The 13,351-nt window shown below is 40.3% G+C and overlaps 1 protein-coding gene across 1 annotated transcript in view; it reads right to left on the bottom strand.

Moving 5' to 3' along the window:
- The window catches only part of LOC311232419 (dystrophin-like), a gene marked incomplete at both ends in the record, with an annotated part of 50,744 nt that overhangs the window by 7,994 nt on the left and 29,399 nt on the right, over positions 1-13,351 (bottom strand). The gene's annotated exons all lie outside the window — the stretch shown is intronic.

Here is a 13,351-nt window from a genome sequence, read left to right as displayed (position 1 = left end):
GTGTGTGTATGGTTGTGTACGTGTGTGTAGAAGTTGTGTGTGTGTGTGTGTGTGTGTGTGTGTGTGTGTGTGTGTGTGTGTGTGTGGTTGTGTATGTGTGTGTAGAAGTTGTGTGTGTGTGTGTGTGTGTGTGTGTGTGTGTGTGTGTGTGTGTGTGTGTGTGTGTGTGTGTGTGTGTGTGTGTGTGTGTGTATGTCTGTGTAGAAGTTGTGTGTGTGTGTGTGTGTATGGTTGTGTGTGTGTGTGTGTGTGTGTGTGTGTGTGTATGGTTGTGTATGGTTGTGTATGTCTATGTAGAAGTTGTGTGTATGTACGTGTTACATTCTTTCTGTATCTGTTCCACCTCCAACATTCGTTTGATGCTCTGCAGGTATAAAACTCTCGTCAAGCTTAAGCCGTGCCGAATGCTAGTACAATTGAATGTATGCTATTTTCTAGACCCAGAAACAGATTATAATTGCTTACATATAACTACTCTAAATGGATCTACTATTGAGAGAGCCACTGAATATAAATATCTTGGCATTTGGCTTGATGAAAAATGTACCTTTAGTTACCACATAGCCAATCTCACTACTATAGCAAGCTGAGAGAAAAGCGTGGGTTATTTTACAGACACAAATCAAGCCTATACCTGTGATTTGCAGATAGAGGATTGTTGAAGCCGTCTTTTACAGACGCCGTCTATCATTCTGCTCTTAGAATTATTACTGGTGATAATTACAGCACTCATCATTACATCCTGTATGACAAAGTGTCTTCTCTATGAGATAGGTGAAATAGACAGTGGTATCTGTTTATCATTAACACATTGGGGATGAACAACGGATATATACGTGTTTCGAATCCATGCTTAATGGACAGAAGGACGGATATATCCGTGGCAAGTTGTTTTGGCTTTTATTCCATTTTAATAACCTAATCAAGGTCGCCGAGCTGCACTGCAGATGTACCCTACTCTTTGAATTCGAGAAAGTGCATTACCGGCCAGATCCTCTTAGGGGCGCTATTGCGATAATGCAGTGTTCCCTTTTTATCTCTACCTGAAGCGATAGCTATTGTCTGTTGCACGGAATACGTTTTGGATCGCGGATTTCACTATGCAGTAAAGGGATATATCATCAGCCAATGGACATATCGATCTACCAGATAACGGGGAAATGTTCGGGGGGATCATGGTAAGATCTTTTTCACGTAAATTACATGCTGATCGGGCCTTGCTACGATACTCAACCAGGCGATTAGCGTATGTGGCTACTTAGACGAACACGGTTATTGGTAATCAATAATAAGAAACGACGTCCCCCGCCCCCCCCCCCCCTTTCATGCATACATGCTTGAGGATCGTGCCAATCATATGCAGTTTGAGTTTTAACTGTAGCTTATGTATAACGGAAATGCCATTGGATATAACGTTAGCTATTAGCCCTTTATCTCGCCTTCCAGGAAATATACTAGACCAAATGCCGTATAACGCTTATATTCACGGCGCTATAAAATGGGAACGTATTGATGAAATCTTTTTTTCTTTAAGCCATTTTGAAGGGACGGTTTATGGTCTCAACTGACAATGAGAATGGACAGATAGCAATACTATAAAGTATAGATTTAGCTCTACAAACAGCCCCAAGTCTGTTTACATTTGCTGGTCCTCTAGAGCAGTGATTCCCAACCTGGGGTCCGCCAGGGGGCGCAGGGGGTCCGCCAGACCACAGATGATTTGAGGTATTTTTTTTCTTTTCTTTTTTTTTTTTTGATTTTTTTTTTATCATCAGAAGCATGAATAGTCTCTCCACTACAATAAAAAATAAAGATAAATAAATAAACATCTAGACATGATTTTTGAACGTTAACAGTAGGCTACCGGGTAGCCGCTAAAACGCGAATCAGTTGACTGTATCACTTTCTGTAGCTAGCCTAGCACGCTAGTTAACTTTCTCGGCTCGTCTGCAGTCAGCCGCCAGAGGCGAAAATGTGTGACAAACGAAAAGGAGATGACGGCAGCTCATCTGCAAAAAAAGTTAGGACCTACAGCAATCGCGAAAATTACATCACCATGGGCTTCACTGAGGGACCAGACAAACGACCTGAGTGTGTGATTTGTGGAGAAAAGTTGGCAAACTCGAGCCTGAAGCCCAGCAAGCTGAAGAGACATCAGGCGTCTAAGCACCCAGAAACCGTTGGGAAGGATCCAGACTTTTTTCGGAGGAAAGAACAGTCTCTCAAGGCGAACAAGTTGATGTTAGAGTAGCGTGGAGCAGGGGTGGCAGTGATTTACAGAAGGCTACCGAAGCCTCCTTTGAGTGTTCGCTTTTAATTGCAAAAGCAAAGAAACCGCACAATATTGGCGAGCAGCTCATCAAACCAGCCTGCATCAAAATGGTTTAGAAACTGTGCGGCCCACAGGTGGCGGATAAACTAAAATCAGTACCACTCTCGAACAATGTAGTGAAAGACCGAATTGATAAGATGTCAAGTGATTGCGAGCAGCAGCTGTCAGAAAAGCTTAGAAAGGGTCCATTTGCCATACAACTTGATGAAACTACAACTGTCGCAGACGAGGCTGTGCTCATCGTTTATGTGCAATATATTGAAAATGAGGATCTGAAGCAGGACATTCTCATGTCAGTCAACCTTACTACCACCACTCGAGGTGAGGATATTTTTACTGCAGTGGATTCTTACTTCATTCAACATAAATGCAAACCGTTCACCATTAGGGCCTGATTTGAGAGGATGAATACAGGATTTGAATATTGGCAAAAATTTTGAAATACATATGGTGCAAGATTAGATTTGTTGATTGAAGGCACAAGTCAAAGAAGCATAGTGGGTCTAATTATTATGCATATGCCTGTGTATAAGCAGTTTGTTATTAAAATGACAAAAAAAAGTATTAAACCCAGCTAGGACAGATTCTCTCTGCTACTGATTGGAATTTCCTGTCTCATATTTAGTTTAATTTGTTGCATTGATTTGTTCCATAAATGCAAACCGTTCACCATTAGGGCCTGATTTGAGAGGATGAATACAGGATTTGAATATTGGCCAAACATTTTGAAATGCATATGGTGCAAGATGAGATTTGTTGATTGAAGGCACAAGTTAAAGAAGCATAGTGGGTCTAATTGTGATGCATATGCCTGTGTATAAGCAGTTTGTTATTAAAATGACAAAAAAAGGTATTAAACCCAGCTAGGACAGATTCTCTCTGCTACTGATTGGAATTTCCTGTCTCATATTTAGTTTAATTTGTTGCATTGATTTGTTCCATAAATGCAAACCGTTCACCATTAGGGCCTGATTTGAGAGGATGAATACAGGATTTGAATATTGGCCAAACATTTTGAAATGCATATGGTGCAAGATGAGATTTGTTGATTGAAGGCACAAGTTAAAGAAGCATAGTGGGTCTAATTGTGATGCATATGCCTGTGTATAAGCAGTTTGTTATTAAAATGACAAAAAAAGGTATTAAACCCAGCTAGGACAGATTCTCTCTGCTACTGATTGGAATTTCCTGTCTCATATTTAGTTTAATTTGTTGCATTGATTTGTTCCATAAATGCAAACCGTTCACCATTAGGGCCTGATTTGAGAGGATGAATACAGCATTTGAATATTGGCCAAACATTTTGAAATGCATATGGTGCAAGATGAGATTTGTTGATTGAAGGCACAAGTCAAAGAAGCATAGTGGGTCTAATTGTGATGCATATGCCTGTGTATAAGCAGTTTGTTATTAAAATGAAAAAAAAAAAAAATGTTATGGTATCTTATTAGGAGGGGGTCCGCGAATTTCATCAGAGATGTTTGGGGGTCCCTGGGGGGAAAAAGGTTGGGAACCACTGCTCTAGAGATGTATTAGACGCATCCCAATGGCCCCGAATGTGTTAAGGCCATTAGCCCTTTCACAACCACACTACAGAAGGTTAACCCTGTCACTACCACACTACAGACGGTTGGCGTGTGGCAGTGAAATGGTTAACCTTCTGTATTGTCGCAGTGAAAGGGTTAACCATTTGGTAGTGTGGTAGTGAACGGGTTAATGGAAAAAATCACAATAATGCTAGATTGTAATTGTTGGTCTTATCTGACCCGCTCAAACGATTGGCCCACACTAAAGGTGCCACGAGGTCACTCTGAACTTGGTACGTCTGCCGTTTATTTTGATGCACCAGCTTCCTGGAATGCTCTTCAACTCACTCTAAAAATCAATACCACACTATCCCCTGGACCATTTAATAACACGATCACAAACCTCCCTACCTCAGTGTGTAACTGGTTTTAATTTAAAACATGATCACAAACCCCCCTACCTCAGTGTGTAACTGTTTTTAATTTAAAACATGATCACTAACCTCCCTACCTCAGTATGTAACTGTTTTTAATTTAAGAACATGATCACTAACCTCCCTACCTCAGTGTGTAACTGTTTTTAATTTAAAACATGATCACAAACCCCCCTACCTCAGTGTGTAACTGTTTTTAATTTAAGAACATGATCACAAACCTCCCTACCTCAGTGTGTAACTGGTTTTAATTTAAAACATGATCACAAACCCCCCTACCTCAGTGTGTAACTGTTTTTAATTTAAAACATGATCAATAACCTCCCTACCTCAGTGTGTAACTGTTTTTAATTTAAGAACAAGATCACTAACCTCCCTACCACAGTGTGTAACTGTTTTTAATTTAAGAACATGATCACAAACCTCCCTACCTCAGTATGTAACTGTTTTTAATTTAAAACATGATCACAAACCTCCCTACCTCAGTGTGTAACTGGTTTTAATTTAAAACATGATCACAAACCTCCCTACCTCAGTGTGTAACTGTTTTTAATTTAAAACATGATCACAAACCTCCCTACCTCAGTATGTAACTGTTTTTAATTTAAAACATGATCACAAACCTCCCTACCTCAGTGTGTAACTGGTTTTAATTTAAAACATGATCACAAACCTCCCTACCTCAGTGTGTAACTGTTCCTAATTTAAAACATGATCACAAACCTCCCTACCTCAGTATGTAACTGTTTTTAATTTAAGAACAAGATCACTAACCTCCCTACCTCAGTGTGTAACTGTTTTTAATTTAAAACATAATAACAAATCTCCCTACCTCAGTATGTAACTGTTTTTAATTAAAAACGACAAACCTCCCTACCTCAGTATGTAACTGTTTTTAATTAAAAATATAATCGCAAAAAACCTCCCTACCTCAGTATGTAAATGTTTTTAAATCTCAATTTTATGCAAATGTATTTCTCCTTTTTATATGTATTCTGAAGTGTTTGATTTCGTAATCTTGACGATATTGCAAATGAGGGTAAAAGGTCCATTTTGAGAATAAATAAAGGTTTCAATCAATCAGTCTGTGCATAGTTGTGTGTGTGTGTGTGTGTGTGTGTGTGTGTGTGTGTGTGTGTGTGTGTGTGTGTGTGTGTGTGTGTCAATATGTGTCTGTATGTATACCTACCGACACACATTATTGTATTCAAACACGTGTACGCAAATGCACACGCACACGGAAATTCACACACCCTGACACTCTGAGAGACACGTCCCCAGATCCCTAAGTAATTACAAGATGAGTCTTTAATCAATGGATTTAATATGCATTAATATACATTGGATAAATTGATGAGAAGACTCTGCAAATATTAGACAGCTAAAATTAAACTGCTGCTCTCTCTCTGTATTTGAATTTCTCACACACACAGAGAGACACACACACACACACACTCTCTCTCTCTCTCTCTCTCTCTCTCTCTCTCTCTCTCTCTCTCTCTCTCTCTCTCTCTCTCTCTCGTATACTTCTTCTCTTCTCACATCATTCTCATTCTTCCTCATTCTTCAACCTCACTTAAAAATATTTTTTACTTCCACCACCCTCACGCTTTCATTAGATTAGAATATAAACTTTCAGAAGTCCATTTTTACTTTTACCAGGACTTCCTCCTCTGCATTTAACCCATGCTAATTTTATAGGAGCAGTGGACCCTGTAAATGTCCTAACCCAACCCCCTCCAATGTACAGTACATGTCCTAGCCCAATAATACACGAGACCCTCTTCTTGGGACCAAGTAAGGTTTCGTGGATAATCCAATGTACAGTTACCCCCCCCCCCCCCCCACCTTGTGTGGGGAGGACAGTGAGTATCCTAGAGAGTGAGTGAGTATCCTGGAGAGTGAGGGTGTCTTTTAGGAACGTCCTCGCTCCGTCCTTGAGTGCGAACTCCCCCCCTCCCTCTCCCCCTTCTGGTTTGCGTACACACTGCAGTCTTGGTTCGCTCCCAGCCAAGCACAATTGAGGAGAGCAACTCTCTATAGTCTATATATTTCTGAATTAACCAAAACAGTTACACATTTTCGCTGTACCTCGGGAAGTAATGTACCAGCTAAACCTACACGATGGGTTAGATACAGGGGGGATTTTGGATACTTTTCCTACACTAAAAACATTATGGCCATGCCGCGCGCTAACCACATACAGTAGATTACAGACAGATAGACAAAACATATAACGAACAACGTAAAAGATAATATGCATATATACATCGGGCTCCCTTGCTTTGGATGGGCTATGTCTATACATTGGTTTCTTGTTCGAATGCATTTATTTCTATAGACTGATGTATTTTTCTGCCATGAAAAATGGAGCCTCTAATAATTGCCCAAAACGTAAGCTGTAAAAGATAAGCTCTAATTATTATTATTCATAGAGACTCTCGAGCAATAATAATCATTACAGACTCCATTTTTCATGGCTGAAAACTACACCAGACTATAGATATGAATTCTCCCGAAATAACACTACATGCCTCGACAAAATCTGTGCATTGGTTATACAGATATATGAATTATCATCTCAGAATAAGTGGCTTTGTACGCGTTTTAGCTTATCTTTTACAGCTTATTGGGCAATTATTAGAGGCTCCATTTTTCGTGACAGAAAAATACATCAGTCTATAGAAATAAATGCATTCGAACAAGAAATCAATGTATAGACATAGCAATGGCAAAATAATTGCCAGGCCTAATGCGAGCCAGGGAAGTCTTGCCTTGTAACGATCGAGGCTTCATCTCGAAGTTTTCATCATCCACTGAGCCGTGAGGCTCAACATGCTTGTTTGGTTGAGGTCTGAACTCGCCAAATTGCCCAAAAAAATATCGTTTTTGTGGGTATTGTCCAGTTGTTGCTGTATGTTTTTATCTGCCCAAAATTCAAGCAAGCATGGAAGCATTACAGGTTTTGCTTGCACACCACGCCCGCTCCGTCGTCGGGGACGCTGGGGAGACCCCTGTGAACACGAGGAGAACACGCAGACCCCACACAGAAAGACCTTCTTGCTGTGAGGCAGCAGCGCTGACCGTCTCTCTGTTTCTCTTAAAAGAGGTTATAATCCTAGAGTGAACGCTTCCTATCTATACAGTAGTCCTGATTCAGTTAGAGACAAATTCATAAAAAGTCATTAAAAACTGAACTTCATGCATAAGTGATGAGATCAGTCAACGAATCAACACATCTGACAGAGGCTGAGGCTTAATCATTCCTGTCCAACTAAAAATCATTACAATTATAATTAAAGTATGTAGACCAATAAATACATTGTGCCTCCCTCCCTTCTATCACTCTCTCTCCCTCTCGCTCTGTCTCTCTCTCCCTTCTCTCCTTTCTCTCCCTTCTCTCCTCTCTCTCCCTCCTCTCTCTTTCAACCTTCTCACTTTCACCTTCTCCCTCTCTTTCTCTCTCCACCTTCTCTCTCTGTCTCTGTCTCTGTCTCTGTCTCTCTCTCTCTCTCTCTCCACCTTTTCGCTCTCTCTCTCAATACTTTATGACTGGTCTCTGACAGGGACAAGTTGCAGGTTGAAAAAACCCTCAGCTCTGAACTCGGCAGAATCTGCACCTGGCTCGCTGATAACAAACTATACAATATTGTCACAAGGAAAGATGGAATTACCTACCTGGGTTCCATCCTAGAGGCGAAAAAATGGCAACCAATGTAATAAAAAAAGTCAACCAACAAACTAGATTCTATAGACTAATAGGAGCACTCATTCAAGGGTACTACTACTATGCTTGCACCTCATGGTACCAAAGCACCTCAAAGGCCCTAAAAACAAGGCTACAAACATCACAAAACAAACTGGTCAGACTACTGCTTGGCCTCCTAAAACCCACCTCACCCCTGCCCACTTTGACTACCTAGGATGGCTTAGAGTAGACGACAGAGTACAGCAACTGGCAATGGGCCTGGTCTACAAGATACACTACACCACTAAGGTACCCATGTACATGTCGAAATACCTGCCAATGGTCAGTGAAGTCCACGACCACAACATCAGAGGGAGCTCCACAAATCATGTGCAACCCAGATTCAGCTCTAGAAGGGACTAAACACGTTTCGCAATTATGCCACAATAATGTGGAACGCCCTACCCACAGCCGTAAAATAATGTGAATCCCTACCCTCGTTCAAAACCGTTCTCAAAGAGCACTTATGGGTGACTGCAATTAGAACCTGGCCCCGGTAAATGTCCAAACCCCCCACCCCGTCACCACCCACCCAACCCCCTCCAATGTACAGTTTCTTCCCCTTCGAATGTACTGTATATATTTTTTTTTATGATCTCTTATTCTTAAACAGTAGCCTACTGTATATTTGTATGTCTTGTATGCAGTGATGATTTCACAAGTGGTTGTACTGTGTTTTAATGACGTCACGTGCACGCGCGCGACCAGCATTATGATTAGAATGATTATTATGCATAAATAGTAGGAAACATGTTTGTATAGGAAATTATTAGTTTTAGTTTAGTTTTTGTAAATATTGCCTTGAAATAGAGAAGCTGAAAAAGGTAGCAGGATGTAGCATTAAATATATAAAGAAATGATATTGTCAACAGATATGGTTGAAAAACAAACAATGTTTTAAATGTAATTGTAGATACATTGTAGTTACAATTTCTTTAATTGAATTAACTTAAACTAGAAAAGTAAGGTAGACTGTCATCCCGAGCCCCAAGATGGTGATTTAACTCGACACTGCTGAAAAACAATGAATACATTATACAATTCAAAGTTGAACTTATTAAATTCCTGCGGAGTAATGGGGGTTCGGTACAGAACCCCAGAATGTTATGGATGTCGGTAAAGGGTTTTATCAAGGATAACACTACGGTCTTTGCCTCCAACCTTCGCAAGAATTGTTGTTCCAAATTGGTAGAGCTGGAAACGCTTTACTCGTCGTTATTCTCCTCTTTACAACGCAACTACTTGGTTCGATTGGAGTCTCAAATTAATGTGTTAAAAAAAGAGATTAACTCCATTTTAAGACAACAACCTGAATTTCAAATACGCAGCACAAGACAACATTATTACTTTCATGGTTCTAAACCAAGTCACCTACTAGCTATGAAGATACGATCCAACGCACAATTTGCAGATATCCCTACTATTAAGGACCAACAAGGACTTGTTACAGACCCCAAAAAAATTAACTAGACTTTCAGAGAGTTTTACTCCAACTTGAACAAATCAGAAGTGGTTTTCGATCATAATAAACTGGATACATTTCTTAATCAAATGAACCTACCTAAACTCTCAGAGGAAGACGCTAAACAGTTAGATACACCTATTACACTAGAGGAACTTAGGGAGGCTATATCTGAAATACAAAGTGGTAAGGCTCCTGGATGGGATGGTATCCCTCCAGAACTGTACCTCTCATGTTGGGATGTAATTGGACCCCTATTACTTGATATGATTTTATACTCAATCGAAGAGGGGAATTTCCATAGGAACGACAATAATGCACTCATATCTGTCCTCCTTAAAAAAGACAAAGACCCCACCGATTGTGGTAGTTATAGACCCTTAAGCCTCCTCGGAACCGATATCAAGCTGTATGCTAAGGTACTAGCCATCAGACTTCAAAAGCATATGACATCTTTAGTTCATCCTGATCAGACTGGCTTCATAAGAGGCCGCCTGATCACGGATAATATTAGACGGTTACTACATGTGTTAGACGCCAGCAAGGATGCCGTGCCACCTACAACTGTATTATCCTTGGATGCGATGAAGGCCTTTGATAGGTTGGAATGGTCTTATTTATGGGCAGTACTCGGAAGGATGGGGTTAGGAAACGGATTCATTAATATGATAAAAGTACTATACAAAGACCCATCGGCCATGATTATAACAGGTAAATTCACCTCCACACTCTTTCCTGCGTCGCGCTCGTCCAGACAGGGTTGTCCTCTTAGTCCCGGACTATTTGCTCTATCCTTAGAGCCTTTAGCACAGTATATAAGACAATCCCAATCCATAGAGCCAATCTCAATTAAGGGCACACAGCATCATATTAGTTTATATGCGGACGACGTAATATTGTTCATGCAAAACCCTACCACCTCACTGCCTCATCTTCTCAAGCTGATTGATGATTTTGGCGATCTATCGGGATTCAGGATAAACTGGCCAAAGTCGGCCTTCCTTCCACTTAATGTCTCTGCGAAGGCTACCTTCCTTCCAGAAAATATACCAATGGTAGAACACTTTAGATGTCTTGGAGTTGAAATATTCCCTACTATATGCCAAACGGTGAAGTATAATTATACAAGAGTCCAAGATAGGATCACAAATGACTTTGACAGGTGGTCAAAACTTAAAAACTCAGTACAGGCCCGAGTATCAATAGTTAAGATGGATGTTTTACCTAGAATCAACTTCTTTAGCTCAATGTTGCCATTACCCCCCCCCCCACCCCCCCCCCTGCTGGTTACTGGAAAAAATTACACTCCACCGCATATACATTTATTTGGAACAACAAACCTCCATGAATAAAAAGATCCACCGCACAGAGAAACAAAGCTGACGGAGGTTTAGCATTTTAGACTTCTACCACTATTTTAAAGTGTTCTCTTTAAGACCACTGATCACCTGGTTTGATTCTCAAGAATCTGTATCCTGGAGAACATTAGAAGAAAACATAGTGGCACCACATAGACTGCAGGATATAGTATACACCAAATTAACAATTAAGCAATGCGACTTGAAATTTGGCCCTCTTATTACACATGTGATCCGGATAAATTTCCTAACCAACATAAATGGCATAGCCATTCTCCCCTATTTAATAACAATGCACTCCTTATTGCACAACGACATATCAGATATCCCAAATGGGAAAAACAGGGCATACATACATTGGGAGATATCTTCAACGAACGGGGTTTCTGTAGCTATCAAGATATTCATAACTAATTTAACCTCACCAGCTCCACTTATTATTTATATATACAGTTATTAGCAACTTTGAAGGCTTATGGAGTCCCATTAAAGATACCACTTGAGCACCACAGATATCACAAATTATTTTATGAAAGGGAGACATCGAGAGGCTTCGTATCTGACTTTTATCATCACTTACTTACGTCTTCGTATGGTATCCTTCCCCTAGACTCAGTTTGGAGGAAGGATATACCAGACTTGGAAGTAGATTTTGATTGGCCTGAAGTCTGGGCAAACGTTCGACTAGCGTCACGCAACCCGGATCATCAACAGATTAATCTTAATTTTATTCAGAGGACTTATCTGACTCCTATAAGATTGAACCGAATGGGACTTAAACAAGACTCTCTATGCTCCTTGTGTCTAAAAGGTGATATCGGTACATTTATGCATATGTATTGGGAATGCCCCCCTGTTAAGATATTCTGGGAAGAAGTAATCATGCAATTATCAGAATTTTTTATCTCTGACCATACCTGTACTTCCTTCGGTATTGTTGCTGAATAATGTCTCTCAGTTATCACACTCTGTACATGTAAAGAGGCTAATCTTGTCCGGTATTACGGCTGCCAAAAAGCTAATAGCATCACGTTGGATTCAGCCAGATAAAATGTGCCTGAAGGTTTGGATTCTTACCTATCTTGATGTGATTTATTTAGAGATATCTACCGCACGAATCCTAGGTGTTAATGAAACCAGCATAGCAATTTGGTCAGTTGTGGTGGAGAAGATAAAGCATAGCATATGATTTTTATTTTTATTTTTTAATATATTTTTTTGGCGTTTTATCGCTTTATTTATTGCTACTGGGCAGTCCAGTAGAGAGAGACAGAGGAGGAATGGGAGACAGAGTGGGGGGAAGACATTCGGCAAATAACGACGGGTTCGGGAGTCGAACCCGGGTCGGCCGTGTCGCGGCTGAGCGCGCTATGTGGTTCGCCACTGGGGCGCCCCAGCATATGAATTTGTAATCCTTGGTTAGAAACGAAATAATGGATGGATTATCCAAGGGGGGTCCTGAAGGGGGGGAAGAAGAGCAAGCAAGAGCATATGTATGTATTGTATTGTATTGTATTGTAAGTATTATGTATATATCTTGTAACCTACATTTATATTGATTCAAATACTGGACTGCATAGTCCTGTGATTCATTGTGGATATTTACTGTTAATATTTGTGTGTCTAGTTTTATGTCATGTCAAAAAGAAAAAAAAATTGTTAAAAAAAAACTAGAAAAGTAAATAAAAACTAAATTAACAATGTAACTTACAGTTTACAGAAGGACAGTTTCCTTCTGAAGCACAACTTAAGAAATGTCTCATCCTTCCAGTCGGGACCATTTGTCACATAGTGAGAGGTTCCACAGCTCAAGCAAACCCCCTCCAATGTACAGTAAATTACCAAGTATGGTTTTGTCAATATTCCAATGTACAGTTTTGCTTGTACAGTTGTACAGTGTCCCCCACCCACCCCTCCTACCCAACCCCCCCACCCCACCCACCCAACCACCTCCAATGTACAGTCCCCCCCCCACCCACCAAACCTCCTCCAATGTACAGTTTCTACGTCAAATGTATATACTCTCTTTTCTAGACTCTTTTTGTATCACAAACAGTACTGTATTTTCAAATCTGGTATGTCATAAATGTATAGATGTAGCAGTACTGTCTATCTGTATGTTGTGTATATATATGTTATGATGAATTGAAAATGGGGGACCCTGATGAAAACAAGACGAAAGTCTTTCTCTGGTCTGCATCCCCTTAACAATTGTATGTATTGAGCTGTACTGTACTGTACCCATTCTGCAATCTGTTAATAAAGTTTTCAATCAATCAATCAAATCAATTGGTACAGGGCTTGTATTTTGGTTTTGCTCTTCTCGTTCTTTGTTATGCTATTGTTATGCAAAGACGGTAGCCAGGTGAGTACCGGTACTTGGCGCACGGCACGAGGAGTCGAGTGAAAGTTGTGAACGCATTTTTGTGTGCATGCGAGTGCATGTGCGTGCGCATGCTTCTGCTCAGAAAAGTGGTGGAACGGCGTGGTA

The sequence above is a fragment of the Notolepis coatsorum genome (assembly GCF_963971535.1).
Source record: "Notolepis coatsorum genome assembly, chromosome: 1".
Lineage (NCBI taxonomy): Eukaryota > Metazoa > Chordata > Actinopteri > Aulopiformes > Paralepididae > Notolepis > Notolepis coatsorum.
The sequence above is the reverse complement of the archived record's forward strand: the minus strand, read 5'-3'. Positions and strand labels throughout refer to the sequence as shown.